Source organism: Aotus nancymaae, unplaced genomic scaffold, assembly GCF_030222135.1.
Source record: "Aotus nancymaae isolate 86718 unplaced genomic scaffold, 86718_ANA_hifiasm-v0.15.2.pri h1tg000040l, whole genome shotgun sequence".
NCBI lineage: Eukaryota > Metazoa > Chordata > Mammalia > Primates > Aotidae > Aotus > Aotus nancymaae.
The window spans coordinates 99,871,739-99,898,075 of NW_026988454.1; the positions used below are offsets into that span (position 1 = coordinate 99,871,739).

The 26,337-nt window shown below is 35.2% G+C and overlaps 1 pseudogene; it reads right to left on the reverse strand.

Moving 5' to 3' along the window:
- Positions 1–5,758: 5,758 nt before the first annotated feature.
- LOC135268414 (U2 spliceosomal RNA) lies at positions 5,759–5,923 on the reverse strand (annotated as a pseudogene).
- Positions 5,924–26,337: the final 20,414 nt, after the last annotated feature.

Here is a 26,337-nt window from a genome sequence, read left to right on the forward strand (position 1 = left end):
TTCTGCACAGCAAAAGAAACGATCATGAGAGTGAACTGGCAACTGACAGAATGGGAAAAAATTTTTTTGCAATCTACCCATCTGACAAAGGGCTGATATCCAGAATCTACAAAGAACTTGAACAAATTTACAAGAAGAAAAACAACTCCATCAAGTGGGCAAAGGATATGAACAGGCATTTCTCATAAGAAGACATATATGCAGCCAACAAACATATGAAAAAAAGCTCATCATCACTGGTCATTAGAGAAATGCAAATCAAAACCACATTGAGATACCATCTCACTCGAATTAGAATGGCAGTCATTAAAAAATCAGGAAATGACAGATGCTGGAGAGGATGCGGAGAAATAGGAATGCTTTTTACATTGTTGATGGGAGTGTAAATTACTTCAACCATTGTGGACGACAGTGGATCTAGAATAGAAATACCACTTGACTCAGCAAGCCCATTCTTGGGTATATACTCAAGGGATTATAAATCATTCTATTATAAAGACACAAGCACATGTATGCTTATTGTGCTACTGGGAAGACTAGGGGAGGGATAACAGTGGGTGGGAGGATTGGGGAGGAATAACATTAGGGGAAACACCTAATGTAGATGACAGGGGAATGGATGCAGCAAACCATCATGGCACTTGTATACCTATGTAATGAACCTGCACATTCTGCACACAAACCCCTGAACTTAAAGTATATAAAAAAGAGGACATATACACAGAATTTGAGAAAGTCTACTCTTAGACATGAACTGAATCTTAACTAAAAATAGATAAATTGTGGTAAAAGAACAAAGTTTAGTCATTCATATCATTGTTAACAATTAACTTGTATAAATATTAGGATAAGGTTTTTAAATTAACACTTTTAATTGAATAATTTAATGTTCAGTGAGACATACTTAACTTGGCATACTTTTCTAAATATGGAAAGTTATGCTTTGAAATTTTAGCTTCTTTTTTTTTTATAAGTTGTGCTTTGACTAAGATGTAGAAAGACTTGGTTCAGATTCAAGAAAGAGCAAACTCTTAGCTATTTTCTTCAGTTGATATACTGAAATTCTACCTCTCAAAATGAGTCATATGACGATAGTGTTGCATAAGCTGGTTGCCAAGAACACTTATTCTAGAATGAGTATTTTAGAAATAAATATCTTCTTTTATTGTACATTTTTCTCTCACTTTCATTATTTGCTCAGGGAGGAACTGGACTTTGTAAAAGGCAGAGTTATTTTGTACAAAGTAACACTGAATTACACACAGCACAAACATACACACAGGTAATTTTTAATATTATCTCATGGTGAGAGTCGTAAGTTCTAGTCCAAGTCTTATTTTTTCTCAACAAAAAAATAAAGTTTTCTGTGAGAATAGGGGAAATAAAAGTCTGGAATATTTTAGGGCAAAATATGTATCTTTAAATAGTTGAATCACAAATCAATGTATTGTGTGATAGTAAAAAAGTTTCTAGGCAATTTTGTGTGTGAAATTGAGGTTTTTAAACATGATTTTTAGTGGCAAATTGCCAGCTTAGCTTTCATACTTTTTCCAGAAGTTACAGGCTATATAATTCAGTTAGGGCAAAGGTGGACAGCTGAGTTCAAGTAGATGTGTCTGTTCAAACACATGTAATGGAAGAAGAAAGAAAACGTGGTTGGGAGTATTGGCTAGAAAATGATTAATAATGACAGACAATTGCTCTCACAAGTATAGAGATGCAAGTGAAAATTTGAGAACGTTTGAAGATTAAAAATAAACAAATTGATGAGGTCTGGATTGATGTTTATTAATTGAAAGTTTAGTTCAAATGCTTGACGTACAGTCATTAATGATTTTGTATAAATCTGACCTCATAATTATTGTGGGTTTCCCCCATTACCCCATATAGAGAAAATCTTGGCAATCCATTGACCATGCAAAGCTGACTTTCTTGAGCATGGGAGAGCACCAACTTGAGTGAGTCGTACTATTGCCTCAAAAGGAGAAACTTAGGCAAGTGACCTTAGAGAACTTTGGAGGCTGCTTCTAGTCATAGTTTCATGTAGAAGTTAAGTTTAATGTGAGCAGAGATTTGTCTGGATTTTTAAATAGTCACAGTGTTCTTATTTTTAAAACACATAAGCCTATATGAAGTTACAGCATTGTAGTATTGGGACATTTGAGTCTGAAACACCTACTGTTCTCATACATAATTATTAGTTGCATTCTATATTGGCAGCAAGATACTTAAAGAAAATAATGATTGATTGTAAAAGTTATATACATGCTCAGGATTAGTTATAAAAATCAAAAATGATAAAATAAAGACTAGGAAAAAATCTCTTTTCTAGAAATCAACATAATTGTGTGGTGACCTGAGGAGCTATCCAGACTTATCTTAACCGAGCCTGGTTAACATAATTCAAAGAGAATAAAAATAATTACATTGCCCCAAAACTTTGTATATTTTAAGTGGTATCTTTTAATTTTAAGCAATTGAACCATATAATTTAATATTATTTTTAAACATTTATGTATAAATGGTTCTGTGTTTCAATGTCACAGTTATGAGAAAGCACATGCAGACATACAGATAATATCAAAATCTTTAGCTCATTTGGTGATGGCAACTGAAGAGTCAATGTCAATTTTACTAATAATCAATGTTCATAATCCATCCAGATGTGTAAACTTGACTTATATTTTAGTTATAACGAGACAGAAAGTAACCTGTACTATTTTTTAAAGATAGACCAATAATTAAAAAGCTGACATAGGGTAAAATCTACTAACTGAATTCTTATAGTAAATATGCTGCTACACCTACTTCATCCACATAACCTATGTGCAGCTATTTTGGTATAGACATGAATATATTTTGCTTTTGAAATATATCACTAAAAAGATCTTTAAAAAATAAGAAAATCACAATCCTAATGGCAGAGCTTCTTGTGGTTCTGAGAAGACATGTGAGCAAAGACATTATTAATCAGAGAGAGGTAGAGACCGGGAGATAACAGAGAGACAGAGACAGATAGAAAGAAGAGAGGGGAAAAAAAAGAAAAGAAGGAGAAAAGAATTTTCCTGGTAACAGCTTGGCATTCTATAGATGAGCAAGCCTCAGTGTTCTTAGAAATAATTGTAATAAATACTTAGGAAATACTAGACAATATTGAAGTGACATCGTATTTTTTTCTGACATGAATAAGGTCAATAGTGTAGATAATAATGTAAAATGTTTTAAAATTCTTTAGAATTATTATTTAAAAGCTGAGAGACTGGATCATGCAACTATATTTGAAAGTCCAGATATCCTACAAAAATTAAGCAAACACTTAAAAATTTACTTTAGATTATCTAAATTGTAATCTGTGTGACATTTGCAAGACTAGAAATGAACTTTGCAATTAAAAATAGCCATTCTAAAGTACAAATAAAAGTAATTGACATTTTAATAAATGTAATGGTCTTTTATGTAATATTTATATTTATTAAGAAATGCTGTAAAAATCTGCTTGTAGAATGGGGTGAGTGCTTTCATTAGTAATATTGGATATATATTTAGTTAGTAGTATCCAAGTATGTCATTGTTCAGCTTCTTTTTTGTGTGATTTTGAAAGTTAAGCCACATAAACTATGGAGTTTCGCTCTTGTTACCCAGGCTGCAGTGCAATGGCGTGATCTCGGCTCACCGCAACCTCTGCCTCCTGGGCTCAGGCAATTCTCCTGCCTCATCCTCTTGAGTAGCTGGGATTACAGGCACGTGCCACCATGCCCAGCTAACTTTTTGTATTTTTAGTAGAGGCGAGGTTTCACCATGTTGACCAGGATGGTCTCGATCTCTTGACCTCGTGCTCCACCTGCTTTGGCCTCCCAAAGTGCTGGGATTACAGGCATGAGCCACCGTGCCCCGCCCAGGCCCCGAGTTTTTCTTGCTCCTGTCTGTATTCTCAGTGCTCAGTGAAATACATAGAATATAATAGAGACCCAATAAATAACCACTGAAGGAATGAATAAATAAATGAAGCAATCAATCAATCAATGAGAAGACTTGCAAAGTTATGGTTTACACACAATATCAATTTATCACTCTTGCCTACTAGTAACAATCTCATTTCCTACTAAATTGTGATATGCATCCTGTATCACAGCCACACCATTTTACTTACATTTTCCTGGATGAATTATGCCTCCATGCTTACCTGGCATATTTGACACTCTTGAGTAAATCGGTTTTGCACCTCTTTCTTCTATATGACAGAATTATTACTAATTATAATCATTTAATAATTAGTACATTCATTATTTTGTTGATTTCTTTAAAACAATTAGAATTTTTCAAAGTAAATTGCAATGTAGAGATTTTGGTAAAATTTATCAAACTCTTTCATGCATAAGTGAAATTTATACTTTTCAAACAAAAAGATTACAAGTCACACTTTGTGTTCTTTTTCAGTTTTCTTAATGGTGAACATATATAAATTCTTGAAGTCCTCATGTAGAAAGTACTGAAGTAACTTGAGTTCTGTTTCTTAATTTTCACATGATGAACTATTATTATGTTTTGTATCTACTGTTGAAAAGTAAATACCTGTGGTACACAGAATTGAAATCAAGAAGTGCATCTACATCTCAAAGAATACTATGCTTTCTGAACTTTTGCTCTTAGTCATCTATTTATTTGGAATTTTCCAAATTAACATCTATATAAAATAAAAATACTGGTGAAAGTATAAAAATAAAATATGCTAATCTGAAGTTTATGTTTTTAAAAACTTCAAAAGCAACCACAGTGCCAGTCATGGTTGAAAATAAAATCAGTGGGCCAGGTGTGGTGATTCATGCCTGTAATCCCAGCACTTTGGGAGGCTGAGGCTTAAGGAACATTTGAGGCCAGGAGTTCAAGATCATGCTGGGCAACATAGCTAGAGACTCTCTCTGCCGAAATAACACAAATATTAGCCAGGCATGGTGACATGTGTCTGTAATTCTAGCTACTCAGGAGGCTAAGGTGGGAGGATCACTTGAGCCCAGGAGTTCAAGGCTGTAGTGATCCATGACTACAACACAGCACTCCAGTCTGGGGAACAGAGCCAGACCCTTTATCTAAATAAATAAAATAAATTCAATGTTTTGTTCTGGGAGGATTATTTTATCATTAGCTTTGCTTGCAATTACTCACATATGTTTTTAATTAAAATGAGGCTGATTTTTAATTAGTTTATCATTGTTTTTAAAATTTCTACAGAAAATATACCACTTATGGCCTGAATCCAAGGTAAACCAATGCAATTTTCTTTTTGTGTACCTGGTAATTTCCTATCTGTGCTTGAAAGACTTACCTGAAAACTAACTTCCTTATGAAGATTTTCTTAACCATTACCAGGTAACACTAAATTCTGTGTTCTCACTCTTTATATAGCATACCTGTTTATACAATATTTTTATTTATTTTAGTTTTCATTGTTCTTTCCTGCTGCTGACCACTCCACCACACTCCTAATTGTTACATGATAGGTAGTGTGTATTTGGCGAAAAATGCCAACAAAATAATCAATTATGTTTGTAGGGCACTGTGGCACACACTTGTAATCCCAAAACTTTGGACGGCTGAAACGGGCAGATCAGGAGGTCACAGGATCCAGACCATCCTGGCTAACATGGTAAAACCCGATCTCTACTAAAAATACAAAAAATTAGACAGGAATGGTGGCACACACCTGTAGTCCAAGCTACTCTGGAGGCTGTGGCAGGAGAATTGCTTGAACCCCGGAGGTAGAGGTTGCAGTGAGCCGAGATCATGCCACTGCACTCCAGCCTGGGTGACAGAGTGAGACTCCATCTCAAAAAAAAAAAAGAAAAGAAAAGAAAAAAAATCAATTCTGTGATTTTTGAGGAAATCATTTCTACACTTGATCTTAGCCAAAAGGCTGAGAAGCAATTGAGGAAACCATTTCTTAAGAACTGAGATAAAAGCTGTCAATGTAAGGATATTTATCATATATTAATAATCTCTCAAAAGTTCTAAAATTAATGGCATAAATATGTTTTCATCATTTTCTAATATGTAAAATATAAAGTCTCATGACTTACACAGTCCCTTTAAATTTCTCTTCATTATGTGTTATTTCTATCACAGGTTGCTACTAGAAGTGAATGTGCAAAGAAGGAAGGTTTTTAAAGTATCCTCTCATTCATTAGTTCAAGTTTCTTAGAAGAGTGTAAAAGAAAACAAGTCAAAATTTACTGGGAATAATAAAGTGTACTAAACTTCATTGACCTCAGGAGGCAATGGTGCTTTTCCAATCTTCCACTTTCAAGATTCTAAGAAATCATGTCCAATTTAATTATAGGAAAGAGATAAAAAAAATTAAGGTTGGAAGTTTCATTGAAGGAAAGGTTCATTAAACAAAAATCCAGATTAATGTGAAAATAATTCACCAATTCAATTACCTGGGAAAACGAAGATGGGAGTTTCTAGTGTTATTGATGGCAATAATGGAAAGAAGAAAGGGAACAGAGAGTTTATTGAGTGTATGTGAGGAGACAAAGCTGTGCTTAAATGAAAGCAAAGGTCAGATGCCAGGCTTTCCCTAAAGACACAGAGATTTTCTAAAGCATTTACTGGAAGAGAAATTTAACCAAGAATGTTAAACTAACATCTTTCATGAAAGCAAAGCAACTATTCACCCAAGGTTATGCCACTCTATAAAATATATTAAATAGACTATAAAGCAGTACATTTTGTTTGTGATTTGTGAGTTAATAAACTGTAACAAGTTTCTCTTCACTACACTTTATTCTCATTTATCAAGTTTCAGTTTTACTCAGGGGACTAACTATTACAGATGACATCTAGTATTGTGATACTTTTACTCCTGAACCTATAAGTAACTCCAGGAACAAATGCAAACAAAAAATTTCATAAGCACTTTTGTTTAATGGGAAGCAAGCATTTACAATTTGTATGTCCAAAAGTCCATCTATGTGAATAAAGTAACCAGAATTTAAAATTATAACCCAATTAATTTAGTAGCTTCATATAAGCTCACTCACACTACTTGATCATAATTTATTACATCAATGTTCTATTTGGAGTCATTTATTTTTTAAACATATATATTTATATGTTACAAAATAATATGTCTTTGAGAATATGTGTTTTTTGTATAATTTAAAGCAATTTACTCATCAATAACTTGTGGAAATAAAAAAGCTGAATCAAAAAATATAAGAAATGTTGTCTATGAGTAAAATAATAAAATGTTCTCTAACAATAAAATTAACATTTCTTTTCATTATCTGCTAACTAGGCAGGGGTGCAGTGGCTCACACCTATAATCCCATGACTTTGAGAGGACAAGGAAGGTTGATCACTTGAAGTAAGGAGATTGAGACCAGCCTGGCCAATATGGTGAAACCCCATCTCTAGTAAAAATACAAAGAAATTTGCCCAGATAGGGTTGCATGTGCCTGTAGTTTCAGTTACTAGGAGGTTGAGACAGGAGAATAATTTGAATCCAGGAGGAGGCATAGGTTGGAGTGAGCTGAGATTGTGCCATCGCACTCCAGCCTGGGCAACAGAGTGAGACTCCATCATTCACCAAGGTTGAAATGAAGGGAAAAATGTTAAGGGTAGCCAGAGAGAAAGGTTGGGTTACCCACAAAGGGAAGCCCATCAGACTAATAGTGGGTCTCTTTGTAGAAACCCTTCAACCCAGAAAAGAGTAGGGGCCAGTATTCAACATACTTAAAAGAATTTTCAAACCAGAATTTCATATTCACCCAAAATAAGCTTCCTAAGTGAAAGAGAAATAAAATTATTTAAACACAAGCAAATGCCAAGAGATTTGTCACCACCAGACCTGCCTTACAAAAACTCCTGAAGGAAGCACTAAACATGGAAAGGAACAACCAGTACCAGCCACTGCAAAAACATACCGAATTGTAAAGACCATTGACACTATGAAGAAATTGCATCAACTAACAGACAGAATAACCAGCTAGCATCGTAATGACAGAATAAAATTTACACATAACAATATAAATCTTAAATGTAAATAGGCTAAATGCCCCAATTAAAAAACACAGACTAGCTAATTGGATGAAGGGTCAAGACTCATCAGTGTGCTGTATTCAGGAGACCCATCTCACATGCAAAGACACACACAGGCTCAAGCTCAAGATAAAGGGATGGAAAAATATTTACCAAGCCAATGGAAAGCAAAAAAAAAAAAAAAAAAAAAAAAAGGGTTGCAATCCTAGTCCCTGATAAAACAGATTTTACATCAACAAAGATCAAAAGAGACAAAGAAGGACATTTCATAATGGTAAAGGGATCAATGCAGCAAGAAGAGCTAACTATCCTAAATACAAAAGCACTTAATGCAACAGCACCCAGATTCATAAAGCAAGTTCTTAGGGACCTATAAAGAGACTTAGAATCCCACCAAATATTACTGGGAGACTTTAACACCCCAATGTCAATATTAGACAGATCAAGGAGACAGAAAATTAACAAGGATATGCAGGGCTTGAACTCATCTCTAGACCAAGCAGACCTAATAAACATCTACAGAATTCTCCACTCCAAATCAAAAAAGAATATACATTCTTCTCAGTGCCACATCACACTTATTCTAAAATTGACCACATAATTGGAATTAAAACACTCCTCCACAAATGCAAAAGAATGGAAAAGATAGTCTCTCAGACCACAGGGCAATTAAACTAGAACTCAGGGTTAAAAAACTCACTCAAAACTGAACAGCTACATGGAAACTGAACAACCTGCTCCTGAATGGCTACTGGGTAAATAAGAAACTAAGGCAGAAGTAAACATGTTCTTTGAAACCAATAAGAACAAAGACACAATGTACTAGAATCTCTGGGACACAATTAAAACAGTGTTTAGAGGGAAATTTATAGCACTAAATGCCCACAATAGAAAGAAGGAAAGATCTAAAATCAACACCCTAACATCACAATTAAAAGAATTAGAGAAGCAAGAGCAAACAAATTCAAAAGATAACAGAAGATGAGAAATAAGTAAGATCAGAGTACAACTGAAGGAAACAGAGACACGAAAAACCCTTCAAAAAGTCAATGAAGCCATGAGCAGGTTTTTTGAAATGATCCACAATATAGCCAGACTGATTAATAAAGAAGAAAATAGAGAAGAATCAAATAGATGCAATAAAAAATGATAAAGAGTATATCACTACCGATTCCACAGAAATACCAACTACCATCAGAGAATACTATAAACACCTCTGTGCAAATAAACTAGAAAAATCTAGAAGAAATGGATAAATTCCTGGTCACATAAACCCTCCCAAGACTAAATCAGGAAAAAGTTGAATCCCTGAGTAGACCAATAAAAAGTTCTGAAATTGATGCAGTAGTTAATAGTAGCTTACCACCCAAAAAAAGTCCAGGACCAGATGAATTCACAGCTAAATTTTACCACAAGTAAAAAGATGAGCTGGTACCATTCTTTCTGAAATTATTCCAACAATAGAAAAAGAGAGACTCCTCCCTAACTCATTTTATGAGGCCAGCATCATCTTGATACCAAAATCTGGCTGAGACACAACAAAAAAAGAAAACTTCAGGCCATATATCTGATGAACATCAATGCAAAAATTCTCAATAAAATACTGGCAAAATGAATCCAGCAGCATGTCAAAAAGCTTATCCACCATGATCAAGTTGACTTCATCCCTGGGATGCATGGTTGGTTCAACATATGCAAATCAATAAACATAATCCATCACCAAAACAGAACCAATGACGAAGCCACGAGATTATCTCAATAGATGCAGAAAAGGCCTTCAATAAAATTTAACACCACTTTATGCTAAAAAGTCTTAATAAACTAGGTCTTGATGGAAGGTATATTTAAATGATAAGAGCTATTTATGAAACCCACAAGCAATATTATACAGAATAGGCAGAAATTGGAAGCATTCCCTTTGAAACCCAGAACAACACAAGGATGCCCTCTCTCACCACTCCTATTCAACATAGTATTGGAATTTCTTGCCAGGGCAATCAGGCAAGAGAAAGAAATAAAAGTTGCCAAATAGGAAGAGAAGAAGTCAAATTGTCACTGTTTGCAGATGACATGATTGTATATTTAGAAAATGATATTGTCTCAACCCCAAATCTCCTTAATCTGATAACTGTAGCAAAGTCTCAGAATACAAAATCAATGTGCAAAATTCACAAGCATTCCTGTGCACCAATAATAGGCAAACAGAGATCCAAATCAGGAATGAATTCCCATTTCCAATTGCTACAAAGAGAATAAAATACCTAGAAATACAACTTACAAGGGATGTGAAAGATCTCTTCAAGGAAAACTACAAACCACTGCTCAAGGAAATAAGAGAGGAAACAAACAAATAAAAAAAAATTCCATGCTCATGGTTAGGAAGAATCAATATTGTGAAAATGGCCATGCTGCCCAAAGTAATTTATAGATTCAGTGCTATCCACTTCAAGCTACCATTGACTTCTTTCACAGAATTGGAAAAAAAAACCCTCAAATTTCATATGGAACAAAAAAGAGCTTGCAGTGCCAAGACAATCCTAAGAAAAAAGAACAAAGGTGGAGGCATCACACTACCTAACTTCAAACTACAAGGCTACAGTAACCAAAACAGCATGGTACTGGTACAAAAAACAGATATATAGACCAATGGAACAGAACAGAGGCCTCAAAAATAACACCACACATCTACAGCCATCTGATCTTTGATAAACCTGACAAAAACATGCAATGCAGAAAGGATTCCCTATTCAACAAATGGTATTGGGAAAACTGGCTAGCTATATGCAAAAAACTAAAAGTGGACCTTTTTCTTACACCTTATACAAAAATTAACTCAAAATAAATTTTAAAAATGTAAGACGTAAAACTATAAAATCCCTAGAAGAAAACCTAGGCAATGCCATTCAGGATATAGGCATGGGCAAAGACTTTATAACTAAAATACCAGAAGCAATGGCAACAAAAGCCAAAATTGTCAAATGGAATCTAATTAAACTAAAGAGCTTCTGTACAGCAAAAGAAACTATCATCAGAGTGAACAAGCAACTTACAGAATGGGAGAAAATTTTTGCAATCTATCCATCTGACAAAGGACTAATCCAGAATCTACAAAAACTTAAACAAGTTTACAAGAAAACAACTCCATCAAAAAACGTGTGAAGGATATGAACAGACACTTCTCAAAAGAAGATATTTGTGCAGCCAACAAACATGAAAAAAAGCTCATCATCACTGTTCACTAGAAAAATGCAAATCAAATCCACATTGAAATAGTCTCACACCAATTAGAATGGCAAATATTAAAAAATCGGGAGACAACAGATGTTGGAGAGGATGTGGAGAAATAGGAACAGTTTTACGCTGTTGGTGGGAGTGTAAATTAGTTCAACTATTGTGAAGGACAGCGTGTGGATTCTTCAAGAATCCAGAACTGGAAACACCATTTGACCCAGCAATCCCATTACTGAGTATAAACCCAAGGGATTATAAATCATTCTAGTATAAAGACACATGCACACTTATGTGTATTGTGATAGAGTTCACAATAGCAAAGACTTGGAACCAGCCCAAATGCCCATCAATGATAGACTGGATAAAGAAAATATGTCACATATACATCATGGAATACTACGGAGCGCCTGTGCAAGGGCATTGCTGAAGCTGGAAACCATCATTCTCAGCAAACTAACACAAGAACAGAAAACCAAACACCGCATGTTCATACTTATAAGTGGGTGTTTAACAGTGAGAACACATGGACACAGGGAGGGGAACATCACACATTGGGGCCTGTCGGGGCGTGGGGGACTAGGGGAGGGATAGCATTAGGAGAAATACCTAATGAAGATGATGGGCTGATGGGCACAGCAAACCACCATGGCACGTATATACCTATGTAATAAACATGCACATTTTGCACATGTACCCCAGAACTTAAAGTATAATAATTAAAAAATTCTGCCAACTATAAACCAAATGTTTTATGTAAAAGTTTTTACAAAGATTTGGAATGTTCTAGATCTTCTCTTTCCAATATATTATATGTGGCTAATGAACACTCAAAATAACTAATGTGACAAAGAAACTAAATTTCAGTTTTATTTAATATTTAGTTTAAATTTAAATAGCCATATATGGCTAGTAGTGACTTCATTGGATTGCACAGACAAATAGAAACTTGTTTTTTAATTTACATTTTTGGATACTGTGAAGGTTTGTTTTCTTTAAAAATGAATTGATCAAATGTATTTTGTGTGTGAGAATTTTGTATGCATGGTTTTCATCTAGTTTTCTACTAGGGTCTTCCAGATTAAAATCAAAAGAAAAGAAAAAAAGCCAAATGAAAATCAAGAAAAAATAAATGAAAGAGGGTAAGAAGGAAGAAAGGATCAATGAAATGATGGATAGAAAGCAGGTAGAAAGGATAGAAGAAAGAAAGAAGGAAAGGAAGGAGGAAAGGAAGGACATTTCGGAGATATACGGCATAGCAATATAGATCCAATCTGGAGACTGAAATTCCACAGTAAGCTAAACAGAAGATTTTTAATATAGATAATATTTACTATAATAAAAGTGTAACTATAACATATGAAGTATCTCCGTATGGTACTCCAGGGCTGAGGGAGAATTCATAAGAAAGGACAAACTTGGAAGAGTTCTTTTTAAAGATTTGGCTGGGAGCACAGGATGGCAAAGGAGTTGAATGACTTGGTCAGACTGGAGTTGGTGTGATGTTGCTCAGCTAAGAGCAGGTCACCTTTAGAGTACAGGTGGAAGAGTGGATAAACAACCAGTAATGTGGATGCAGTAAAAATCTAGGTGTCTGGAGCTGGAGACCTTTAGAGCATGCAGAGGGGTGGAGCTTGCCAAGGGAGCCCACGGGGCAGCTGCATGCAGGCTGTGCAAAATTCTATTTTTCTTTTCTAGAGACTGCAAAAGAGTTATCACTGAGCCCAGTCTGCAAGGTCACAGAGGGACTGCATTTTGCACCCACAAGTTTTGAACATCCTTGCTATGTTTGTAAAATTTCCCTGCTTATGAATTTCGGTACCCTGGAAAAGAAGCCACAGAATACTGAAGATCTTTTCTAGCTACAGCTAAAGCTAATTTAAGTTCATCTGAGCTAGGCAACTTCAATCATAATCACTTGTGCAGTCCTAAATTCAGAAGAATGCAATTTGATGAAAAGGACTCCCTGCAGATTTCACTTGGCTGGTGTGTTTGGCAGAGGCGGCTCAAATGTGGGGGATATTAATAGTTATCAAGTTGAGTTTCAGATACAGAGGAGTTTTTGTTAAAAGAAGCAGTGATTGTAGTAAATCTGCGTCCTGACAGCAGGACCGACTGTATCATTTTTGGCTCCTCCGGCCCATCCTGTAGAATTACATTTGTAGCTGTTTTGTTTGTTTGTTTGTTCTTTTGGCAGCTTAGTCTTGAAGTTGCTTCTCTAGTCTCTAAAACTGTCTGTGCATGGTCCAATGTTATTTACGTAAGATCGGCTTCTTTTGCTTACAACTAAAAACCCCGATCAAAACAAAAATTTGTTCTCGGAAAAGTTGCCAACTACAAAGCTTCACAGAAGCTAAGCAATTCTGAAATTGGTTATGTGGCCTCACTGAGGAAGATGGACATAAAATCTTAGATATTATTAATAGATAAAACTCTTACTGATGAAAAGTCATAGGGGAATGTTCGCATTTTTTCTGTGATAAGAAGGTAGTCCTCAGGTAACCTAAGTCAGGTTTCTTGAAAGCTATTGCCAGTTCCTATCCCCTCTGCAAACCATAACTGACAATTTCCAAATATATAACTAGAATAAGGTGCTAGCATATGCTAGGAATTTCTAAGTCATGAACTGGAAGAGATTGCTTATTTATAATAGATAAAACCTGGGAAAGAATTTTGGAAATGGGTTTTGAGGATGCTATATCAAGAAAATCAAAATATGTTTTAGAGGAGCTATCTTTTTCAAAACATACATTTACCAGAAATTATGGGTTGCATATGCAAGTTTTGTTGGTGGTGTTGTTACTCAGTGATGTACCCTACAACCCTAAATGAGTAGCTGATACTTAATCTGAACTCAATAGGTATATTTGAATAAGCACACTAGTTCTAGCAGCTATAAAATAGATAGGGTTATATATCCTGTGAAATACGTGCAATGGGTACTATAGTGTTACATGCTCAATGCTCAATAAAGTTAGATGCACGTGAGAGTCACCTGAGTGCTATTTAACACATTCTGAAACCCAAATCTCCACCTCCAGAAATTTTACTTAAATTGTGAAGAAAAGCTCCAAAATTTTCATTTGGAAAAGTTTCTCACGCGATACAAAATAGCAAATCTTAGGAATTATCAAGAAAATAATTTTGGAGAAGGTATAGCATATGTGCCTGCCTACCTCAACCTGAATGTCTCAAGAGAGCCCAAAATATAGTCATTTCTCCAAGGTGTTAGAAAGTATTAATAAGGGAAGTATGCGCATTATAGAAAGAAAGCATTATAGAAAGTATGAGCATTATATTATTATAGGACAAAGAGGACCAGGGCTGCTAGTGTTGCAGGAGAAATTATTATTTTTTCAATTTAAATGATAGAAGCAAAAGATAAAGTAAGCCTGACTGCTCTAATAAAACACAAATGGGAGTGGTCATCAGAAAGCTGTGGTCTGGAGGAATCCCTAATGGTGGTTAACTTATCTTGGGTTTGCTCAGACCAAAAGCGATGATCAGCCCACCAAGTCAAAACTTGACTTGCAAAACTTGGAGGCCTGATAGCAATGTTGACTGATATGTAGCTATAGTGTAGTTGTTAAGAGCACAGATTCTAGCATAGGGATGACTGAGTTCAAATACAATTGTAATGTTGGGGGTTTTTGGGGTTCAGGGGAGCACTCAGTTTGCTCCCCGGTGAGCTCTAGATTCTTGGTCTCTCACTTTTTCAAGAATGAGAGAGGGGACCATGGCAGGTGCACTCGTAAAGTAATACCAGACTCAATCTTTTGCAGAAAAGTGATTTATTTAGGCAGAGAGAGAAAAAGGAGGAGACAGTAAGAAACAGCTAGCTCTCACACTGAGTGAGAGAAAGAAAAGCCGCTCTCACGCCGAGTGAGAAGGTTTCCCAGAAGGAAAACCAGAGAAGGAAAGCTCCTCTCGTAATGAGTGAGAGAATCCAGAAAGATGGAATCCAGGGGAGGAAAGACAGCTTCCACATTGAGTGGAAGGGAATTGAGAGAGAGGGATGGAGTTTAGGAGGGGAAGACAGGCTTCACATGAAAGTGGAAGGGGACTCCAGAGGGAAAATCCAGGAGAGAGAAAGATGGCTTCCATGAAGAGAGTGTTCATGGAAGGGGATCCAAACATGGAGTCCGAATGGGTGTGGAAGAAGGGGACTTTTAACCTGGGAGGAACCCCCACATTCTCCAAGCCCCCTGGTCAATGAAAGGCGTTCCTTGGAACTTCCACTGGAGTGATTGACTTTTGGTTCTTCCTTGTGCAGAGAAAATTAAAACAGAGACGGTTAAATCTCCTCCCAGATGGAGAGAGATGGGAGGGGGGCATGGCGCTGGGAAGTTCTTGCCCTTAAAACTACGCCCCCTTGTGGACGTAGTTTTGGAAGAAGGGACTTGAGGATGGCAGAGAGTAATTTGAATTATAGCCTAGGGATAGACATTTATCATTAACTCTATATCTACCTATATTCACACCACATAACTAGCACTATTGACAATCTTATGATATATGATATATTTAAAAGTCGCTATAATCATTTCTGAAGAATTGACTATATTTGACCCACTTATGATCTTTTTATAAACCAGTGGAGTGAACTATATGAGTGGTCAATTTATGCCTTTTATTTTCAGTATCTTAGATAATTATGTAATCAACATTGTAATGTAATAACATATTCATCTTCTCAGTTTATAATTGGAGTTTTTAAAAACATTAAATAATGTTTTGCTTCTGATGTGTATTAATATGCGGCAGAACTAATTGTCAGCATAACACCATGTTTGAAAGTGTTTTGACCAGGAAATTAGTCAAGTTTTGCAATGTAATTTAGAACCTACCATGACAGCTAAGCCAATCAGAGATTTTATTATAAAATTATGACCAGACTCAGTTTTCTGCTTAGCCATTTAATTTTTAATTTTCGTCATAAGGAAACTTGAATAACAAATGTAAGTTTATGTAGTTGAATATTACATAAAATTACATACTATATGTAGGCTTTAAATCTGCTTCAGCGAGGATTTTAAATATTTTTTATGGGGGCCGTATCAGACATGAATAGAACTTGGTTAATTTCTGCTTTATGTGTTAATATGGTTTGGTTGGTATGGCTCTGTCTCCACCCAAATCTCATCTTGAATTGTAGTCACATAATTCCCGTGTTGTGGGAGGGATTCTGTTGGAGATAATTGAATAACATGTTAGTGGTTTCCCCCATAATGTTCTCGTGGTACTGAATAAGTCTCAGGAGATCTGGTGGTTTGCTAAGGGGAAACCTGTTTTGCTTGGCTCTCATTCTCTTTCTTGCCACTTCCATGTAAGATGTGGCTTTTACTCTCCACCATGATTGTGAGGCATCCCTAGCCACATGGAACTGTAAGTCCATTAAACCTCTTTCTTTTGTAAATTACCCAGTCTCATTTATGTCTTCATCAGCGACATGAAAATGGACTAATACATGTGTGGTAGGAGATAGTTAAGAAATGATAATTTTCCCATACAGAGCTGCCTGAATTTCAATAATTGTGTCAATTTAGTTATGATTTCAACACCTACTCAATTCTATAGATTCTTTTTCTAAACTAAAATAGCAGTAGAGCCTATTTTCTATACCACTTGTTTCACCTGAATGATTATGATATAAGCTAATCGTCAAAGAAAGATAACGAGTATCACAATTCTTTTGGGTATCTATAATACATTATTTTTGAAAATAGTTATTACTCTTCAAAAACATGGAATCTTAAATAAAAGTAATACTATTCCATGGTAAGAAGCATGTGACATGGGAAAAAAAACACCACATTTTGTACTAATAATATATTAGAATTTTTAAAAGCTATTTATTTGTGTCTCTGCTAAAATTACGAGCAAGATACAAATTTACACTTGCATTATCAATCAAACTTGTTCTCAGCAGTTGATGTGGTGAGGAAAAATAAGGTACTGCAATTTCTTTTAGAAATTAAAATGCACACCAAAATTCTAATAATCATTTAATTATTTAAGAGTAATTTCAACATTTCCTTTAAATTTTGAACTGTTGTACCAATGCAGAGAATAATAACTAAATATTCTCAATAAATACACTGTATTTTTTATGAAACAGAACAGGAAATATTTTTGCTAGATACTGAACTTCTGTAAGGGGACAAATTATGACCTCAGTTACAGGAATGGCCCAGAAAAGACATAGGAAAGTCAAATATGAGATGTCCCCATTGCCTTTTTTTTCAAGTTAACCGAAAGGCAGGGAACAGAAGGAAAAAAAAGAAAAGACTTTCATATGGCAGAGAATTTTGATCCACAATATTGGGAAGGTAGGATACATTCCATTTGCTTCCTAATCAGGATATAGCTTCCCTGATTAGCTTTACCATGTGGTCTCCAGCAGGTGTACAGTTTCAGGGCTTTGAAAGGACCTTTTAGAGTTGAAAGGTATACATTCAATACTTGAGTCCCTGAATTTTTGCTGTGCAAAAGAACTTGGTGTGGTCCCTTCCAATGGAGTTCAAGGACAATCTTTCTTTGGTGTGTTTCCAAAAGACTCAGTCTCTGGATTCTAGATTGTGAAAGATCTGGTTGTCATTAGCTGGTGGGTGGGTCACGAAGGGCTTTATTTTTTTACCTCGTAAAAATATGAGTTTCTCTAATGCAATAAAGCCTTGGATTGTTGAGTCACATTAGACTTTTTAAGAGTGAGAAATCATTGAGTTTTTATTATTACAGGCATAGACTTGCCAGTAATTATTTCATAAAGGTCAGTTTATGTTTTCCAGTGGGAATGAATCTGATGGACATTAGTTGGAAAAGGCAATTTATTCAGCTGAATTTCCTGATATCATTTTGTTTATAAGACTTTATATGTTTTATAACTTGTCAAGTGAAACAAATATCTCTATTGCTGGAGACTTAAACAAGAATGTCCCATAAGAGAAACACATTTTAATGACCGTTCAGCTACTGTTATTGCACGGCCTGCTTGCATGGGAAAGCATCTATACAACCAGAAAATATACTTTGAAGGTGGAAATTAAACAAAATCTGTATGGTATGTGCTCAAATGATTCGACAAGTGTCAGAAATCTATCCCCTGATGTTTTTATTGTCTTATCAGAATTACAGATTTGACAAACCAAACACTGGTTATAAACCATTTAAGCAATTTTAGAATAGTCATCCATCATTTTTTGTAATTTGAAACACTTTATATCTTCCCTGATGAGTCATGGAGTGCAGAGCTTTTAATAATGGAACCATTAAGGACTCATGAAAGATTAGGTGGCTGTCCTAGCTTCTCCATGAGTCCACACCTAACACTGGATTTACATCATCTTAAATAGAAATTTTGTTCCTCCAGTTCAGGTGCATAATATTGTTTATTAAAAATATTATAGGTAATTTGACTTGGATACATCTTATGGAGTTCATTCCAATTGCATATCTTAACAATTTTAGTACTTAAAGAATTAACTGTCTGTTAATAAGACTTAAAATGGACATGGTTAAAGATGTGAGGAGTATTCATTACAATTATGACTCAATTGACATGGAATTTCAGTTTGTTTCTGTTGTATATAATATTTTAAGATAGTAACTGGATTTATGACTAATATCATTATACCAGGAGTGCTAGATTCCTATGAATTTCATACGGTACCTAAAACACACATTAATAACATATCCATAAAATATAATCTTAAAGAAGGTTTAGAATTATGAATTTGCAAACATTTTCATATAATTGAATATATAACTCTCTCTTTTTATAAAAAGAGATACCCTTTTGAAATGTTCCAAGGACCCAGCAGAATAGTTCCAAAGCTAATTTGAGGTAAAGGAAAAGACTGAATTTAGAATTTGATTTGGGAAGTTTGTCAAAAATATCAAAGGTTTAAAACACTTTATTGAAATAGGATCACAGCTCACTCTGAACAGTAGTCATTCATCTAACCAAATTAACAATTAAAGGACTTCAAGTTAAATACAGAAAGTTACATAGTTGTATTTGTTATACACAGCTCTTTCATAGAGAGCACTCAGGTTTGCAAAATAGATCAACCAAAAGATAACATGAAGCCTAGAAAATTATCTTTATTTTTTTGAACATGGAACACTTTTTAATGAACTTTGCATATTTAATCTTGCCAACAAATAATAACAATGAAGGGCAAAAAGGTAAATGAGAAATAGGTTAATTCTTTTAAGTAGAGTTAATGTATATTTTGGAAAAATACAAAAGAATGGAAGTTTTCTAGAATGGAATCATTCTCTGCAAGTTTCAGAGAATGATTTGTGTAAACATCTCAACATTGAAATAATTTAATTTCTGTTTTTTCAGTTTTACAATCAGTTTGTAATAATTCCTCCTGTCCCCAAACCACCATTCAAATGCAAGGGTCAGAGACTCCAATTGCACCCAAAGTAACTCAGAAAATTCTGAACCTTCATGATCTTACTCTAGAAATCAGTGCACATAGCTAAGTCCATGTGTTATATCCATGGCTGACTGTATAATTGGCTGACTCATGTAAATAAAATGTTTACTAAAGGATAGGTAATAAAAATGTGCTAATTTGAAGTTTACTTAAGTATTATGCTATCAAAACTCAACAGTAATCACAGTAATTGTTTAGAACTTGTTTGAAAATTATCTTGATAAAAAAGACCATCTTTGTTTTCTAGACCAATTACCCAAAAGGTAAATAAAGACCTTTCACAGTTTCCTACTAGAGGAGACCAATATATTATAAAAGCCATATTGTTTGAATGGAGAGAACCAAATTCTAGTTTTGCATCTGTACTTTTTTAAAATAAGGCTCATTTTTAGAAAAAAAACATAAAAATAATTATTTTCTAATGTTAAGTGTTAGCCGTCATAATTACACATAAAATTTCTTCATGAAATTTCTCTTCCACAAGCCTACAACTTTCTAATCAAATAAATTTTGCCTTATATTTTTTCTCTTCTCACTTTGGAAAAACCATGTAATCTACTTTAGAACAGAAATTTCTTTTTCCCTTAACAAAACAAAATATCCTCATACTTTAAAGCTTTTCTTTACTAAAGAACACCTTATGTTTCCGGTATGGCTTCATATAGAGTTGTTGCCTTATTATTTCTAGTAATTTTAGTTACATATATTTCTTAGAATTGTAAACCTTAATGACTTTAATTTTCTGTGAACACTTGGCAGAAGGAAACTGTGAACTGTCTATTACATCCATAATCTGTAGATTAGCAAATATATGAATCACAACTGTTAGAAGCACGTACTCTTCCGTAGTACAATTTGGCAATGTGGCACAGACCATGTTTATGAACAGTCTCTAATATCTTCAGTCTCACTGTAATAAGAAACTGTAAAGGAGGCAAAATTGTATCACTACCTTCTTATGTTTGTTTGTTTTTGAGCTAGAGCTAAGAATTAAATTCTTGTTTGTATATATTTCCCTCAGCCTCAATTTTTCATTCTTGATTATAAATATGTTAAAATTTATTGGTATAGAAAATACATATTTTTCATTGAAACGTTATGTTGCTAGTGTCTATTTAACTAGCTAATTTTAAAAATTATGCCTGGATTACTTATAAAGAAAAGACATTTATTGGGAGGCCGAGGCGGGTGGATCACGAGATCGAGACCATCCTGGTCAACATGGTGAAACCCCGTCTCTACTAATACAAAAAATTAGCTGGGCACGGTGGCGCGTGCCTGTAATCCCAGCTACTCAGGAGGCTGAGGCAGGAGAATTGCCTGAACCCAGGAGGCGGAGATTGCGGTGAGCCGAGATCGCGCCATTGCGCTCCAGCCTGGGTATCAAGAGCGAAACTCCGTCTCAAAAAAAAAAAAAAAAAAAAAAAAAAGACATTTAACCACTGGATATCATTATATTTTTCTTGTTGATGAATTTTGTAGTAAAAATATAACAAAGGCTTATTTTATCATTTAACTTAAGTAGAAAAAAGGGATACATTGGTATTATACTTAAGACTGAAAACTTTGAAGACATGCCTGTTTTAATCAAACCAAAAAATATTCTTATTTACCAAAGATTAATCAAGCCATATTGTTGTAAGCTCAGCAATGTGCCAAGATATAACAGTCTTTTATCTGAGATAATGCCCAGAATTCTTTGTCCCACAAGAAAGAAAATTAGAGAGTGCAGACACAAAGGTAAGGTGACAGCAAAAGTTTATTAAGTGAAAGAAGAAAGCTCTCTGCCAGCAGAAATGGGGGCCCAGGCAAGGTGCCTGCTGTGGGGCTGGGGTCCAGGGTTTTTATGGACTGGGAAGAGGAAGGAATGTGCTTAGTCCTAGGCTATCTTGAAAATGTGTGACTCAGCTTGGCTCAGGATCTTGTTCTAGGACCAGTCAGAAAACTTGACCTGGGACTAATCAGGAGCTGAAACGATTATTCATCGATTATGCTTAGCTTGGCCCAGGACCTATCAGAAGCTGAAGTAAAAGCTTGGCATGGGACTTTGACCCGGGACCAATCAGGGCTGAAAGGGTGATTCATAGAAGCCAGACTTAACAGTCCAAATAAAGGCAAGTAGAGTGCCCATCAGAACCCACCGGAGCCTACCATGCTTATGCACAAAAAAGGAGAAAAACGTTTTGGGGGGAAACCTGCTCACTATACAAAGAACAAAGCCATGTCTATGCTAGACCTTCTCTCCTTATCTGAGTGAGCTGAAGGTTTGTGCAAGTTTTTATCCAAATGGGTGGGAGTTTATTCTATTTTTACAGCCAAGGGCGTGTCTCCAGGAAAAACACCCTGTTATGGTTCCCTCATTGGTGCCTGAAACTCTAATTGTTTTTTCCCCAGGGTGCTTTTTATGTTATGTAGGCATGAGGCACTTATCCATGGACCAGGGCTCCCTGGGGACCCTTTCCTTGCTATCTCCCTAAAGCAAGCTAACTAACTCCTTTCAGTGCCCCCTCGGGAGTGGAGACCCTGACTGCTGTTAGGGAGGTTGTGTGTTGATCTTTCTGGATACTTCTTCCTAGAAAGAGGTGTTTTTCAGGCAACAGCAGCTAGGATTTCTCCAAGGTCTGGTTTAGGAGTTCTTGTAAGAAAGGCATCCATGCATAGTCTGGTCCCAAATCTAGGATAAAGGTCAACCTTGGCATCTGCCCTCATTAATATTGTTCAACTTAACGTGTTTTTTGAAAGAATTTTTGATGTGATAATCAGAATAGGAAACAAAATCTAGTATCTAAATTTTATGTTAGTCTTCCAGTATTACTATTATGTATGTGCTTCCTGCCACTTGTTTGTCGATAAAGAAAATAATAACATTTATAATAGTTATAGTGTTAGTAATAATAATAATGTGTTTTGGCCAGGCACGATGGTTCACATCTAAAATCCCAGCACCTTGGGAGGCCAAAGCGGCCTGATCACCTGTGATCAGGAGTTCGAGACCACCCTAGATAACATAGCGAAACCCTGACTCTACTAAAAATACAAAAATTAGTCAGGAATGTTGGCACATACCTGTAGTCCCCTCCCACGAGTGAAAACCCTAACTGCTGTTAGAGAGATTGTGTGTTGATCTTTCTGGATACTTCTTCCTGGAAAGAGGTGTTTTGCAGGCAACAGCAGCTAGGATTTCTGAGGCTGAAGCTGTAGTCCCAGCTACTTACGAGGGTGAGGCTCTAGAATTGCTTGAACCTGAGGCATATATTGCAGTGACTCAAGATCACGCCACTGCCCTCCAGCCTGGGTGACAAAGCGAGACTCCATCTCAAATAATAATAATAATGTGTTTTGTATTACTCTCATTCTCGTGTTTGGAGTGAGCCCGTGAAAAGTGAATTATTAATGTTACCTCTTTATCTTCCATGCAAAATTCTTGTATCTTGCCATAAATTTGCCATGAAAGAATTCTTGTGTGTTTCCATAAAGAAATTTGGAAAGACTTTGCCTTCAGTCATAATGCTTAATTTGACCTATGTGCGCACAAGTTAAAAGTTGACCAGTTCTGAATCTAGGCCTTAGAAAACGTTGTTATGTGTCAACTTGTTATCTTATGCCCTATTGTTGTCATACAAAGAATATACCCCAGCTAGCTCACTGAACAAACAAAGACACATAGTGTAGACTTGTTCCTCAACTAAATGTTGCAGCCAAGACCAGCTGAGCCTAGTCAAACACAGTCTGTATCTGCTTATGCCTACTGATCTACAGACCTGTGAGAAGGATGATTGTTGCTTTAAGCCATTGACTTTGGGGATGGTTTGTTATGCAGCAGTAACTAGCTTGCTCTTTTCGCAATCCCTGTGTCTTTTCACTTCAGGATTAATAATCAGAATGATTTCCTGTTATGGTCATCCTTGTGGCACTTATGATGCTTTAATTCTGGTAATCCAGTTCCACTAACAAATCAGGAAAATAAAAAGTAGAATCTTATAGTTAAAGAAAAAGCTTTATTTTTCTATAGATAATGTGGTAACTTTCACAGGTCTTTTGGTAATTTTACTATCTGAGATTGAAAATGTTTAAGAAAGTCTCACAACCCTCTATGTAACAAATGGGAGCAATTTAGAGGCTACTAAAACAAATGTTACTGTTTGTGTATTGAGTATGTTATTGGATTTGGGATATATTCAGCTCACTAGATTTTCAAATATTTTGCATTAGGGACAAAAAGCAAATCTTTGAATTTCCTAAAGCTCAAATAAGCTTCAGTATTTTACATAACACTTCTATGAGATAGTCAAGAAGCTCCAGATATCCTTGTTCTTTTCTTATTTCATTGATTAGAAAAGTAAGCACAAAAGATATTAAATAATTTTCCCAAACAAAGGAAGCATCCAGGGAATATGATTTGAAAATTTCAGTTTCAGTTCAATGTCGATTCTGTACTATTTCTGGTGAAGTTGAATAATAATACTTTGTAACTGTAGAACATTCAAAATATTTTATAGGCCTTTATAAATCCTTTTACTTCCCTATGAGACTGAAAAATCAAAATGTTTTATAGATAGCACAATGAATCACAATGGTTGTACTACAGTTTCAAAATGCTTACACATCAAAACCATCCCCATGAATTTCTATTAACTGTCAGCATTTGCAAAACAACAGCATTTCTGGCTAGGAAGGTTTCAGTAGTTCATAAGTAAATCAACATTCAAATTTAACTCCTTATGTATGAATTTCTTTCCCTTTTTGTTATGAAACTGCTGTACATATTTTGAAAGTTAAGCTATTGCACGTTTTTAGAGTCTTATGAAGTTCTGTGATTTTAGAATCAAGTCAATACATATTTTAAATAGCAAATGTAAGTGTCAAATAGTTTGAGTCCTCTACAGATATAACATAGTCGTATTTGATTTATCAAAAAAATGAGGTAACTTTAGTGTAAATATCACAAAAAAGAAAAATATCACATAATTTAAATAAAATCAGATGAACACAGCATTGCTCATTATAAAAATTCCACTGTCCATTTCTCATAGTTATTTCACATAAAATATTGTGAAGTGTTAAACTTTGTTTATGAAGTATATCCCTTATCACCATTGTCCAAATTTGTTACTGTTTCTTTATTAAAATTAAGCAAAATATTAAGTACGATAAGTACTGACAATAGTCATGATTAATGTACAAAAACAGACCTAAGGGATACTTGAAGATTTTATTACAGTTTTTCTTACTTTAAATATATATTTTTTAATGTTAGTAATCTCACAATGTATCCTACCAGAAAATCTGAGAGTGAGGGCCAGCAGACACTAGAGCAGATTTAAGAAATGTGCACATCTCCAAATGTGCTGAAGTGTGGAATGGGTAAAGAAACTAACATAACTTCTTAATTAAGAAGGAAGTTTCTGTAGCACTTAGGGAATGCAGAAGAGGGTGAATTTACACTGCTACAAATCAGGCATTAAAAAGGTGATTTTATACTCCCTGGTGAGTAACTTGGGAGTATTAATGGAGTAATTCAGGGTTATGTCTTTGCTTGACAGGTTATCTGAAAAGCAAGAGAGTTGAAGTTTTGTCAAGAGAGTTGAAGTAATAAATTCTTGTATCTTGTTGGAAAATAACACTTAATACAGAGCTAATAGTAGAGAGAGGGTAAAAATAATTCTAAGCCACTATGAATCAAAAAATAATGGTAAGAAGGGAATGAGAGATTCAGAAAACAGGAGTCTTTACTTGGAAGATGAAAGTTTAATATTTTGTAGTAAAGATATTTGGATAAGGATGAATCTAAGGTGTGGTCAAAGATGTAATCTTTTGACATGAGCTGAAGGGAGGGCTATTAAATTTGAGCAAGAAAATACCATGAACATGCACATCAATAATTTAAAAACCATGTTGGCTTGTTAGTGTTGATTAAAGTACTTATGACATCCTTCAGAAAATATACGTACTGTAGAATAGTGGGATAAATATTGGGCAATTTATGGCATATTAGAAATTGATCTTAGCTTTATTACTTGGTTGAAATGTATGTTTTCTAACTGTGATAAACAAGTTTTCTTTTTAAAATAGAGGTGCTTTATTACCTGAATAATTATGTCATTTCAACTTACCTTTATTTTTTCACATTTCTGTTTTTTTTTTTTAATTTCCTGTCTCTTCTTTTTTTTTTTTTTTTTTTTTTTTTTTTTTGAGACGGAGTCTCGCTCTTGTTACCCAGGCTGGAGTGCAATGGCGCGATCTCGGCTCACCGCAACCTCCGCCTCCTGGGTTCAGGCAATTCTCCTGCCTCAGCCTCCTGAGTAGCTGGGATTACAGGCACGCGCCACCGTGCCCAGCTAATTTTTTTGTATTAATAGAGACGGGGTTTCACAATGTTGACCAGGATGGTCTCGATCTCTCGACCTCGTGATCCACCCGCCTCGGCCTCCCTCTCTCTCTTCTTTTTACAAATATTATTCTTAGTTTTCTGCAACCAAATAACTTTTTCCCAAGCTTTCCTACCCTTGGGAAAGAGACTGCATCCTAACATCATCTACAGATAAGAACTTACTCTAATGGACTATTGTACTCATAGAGCAAGCATACTCTGCATTGTGATGTAAAGCCAAGAATCTTAGTTGAT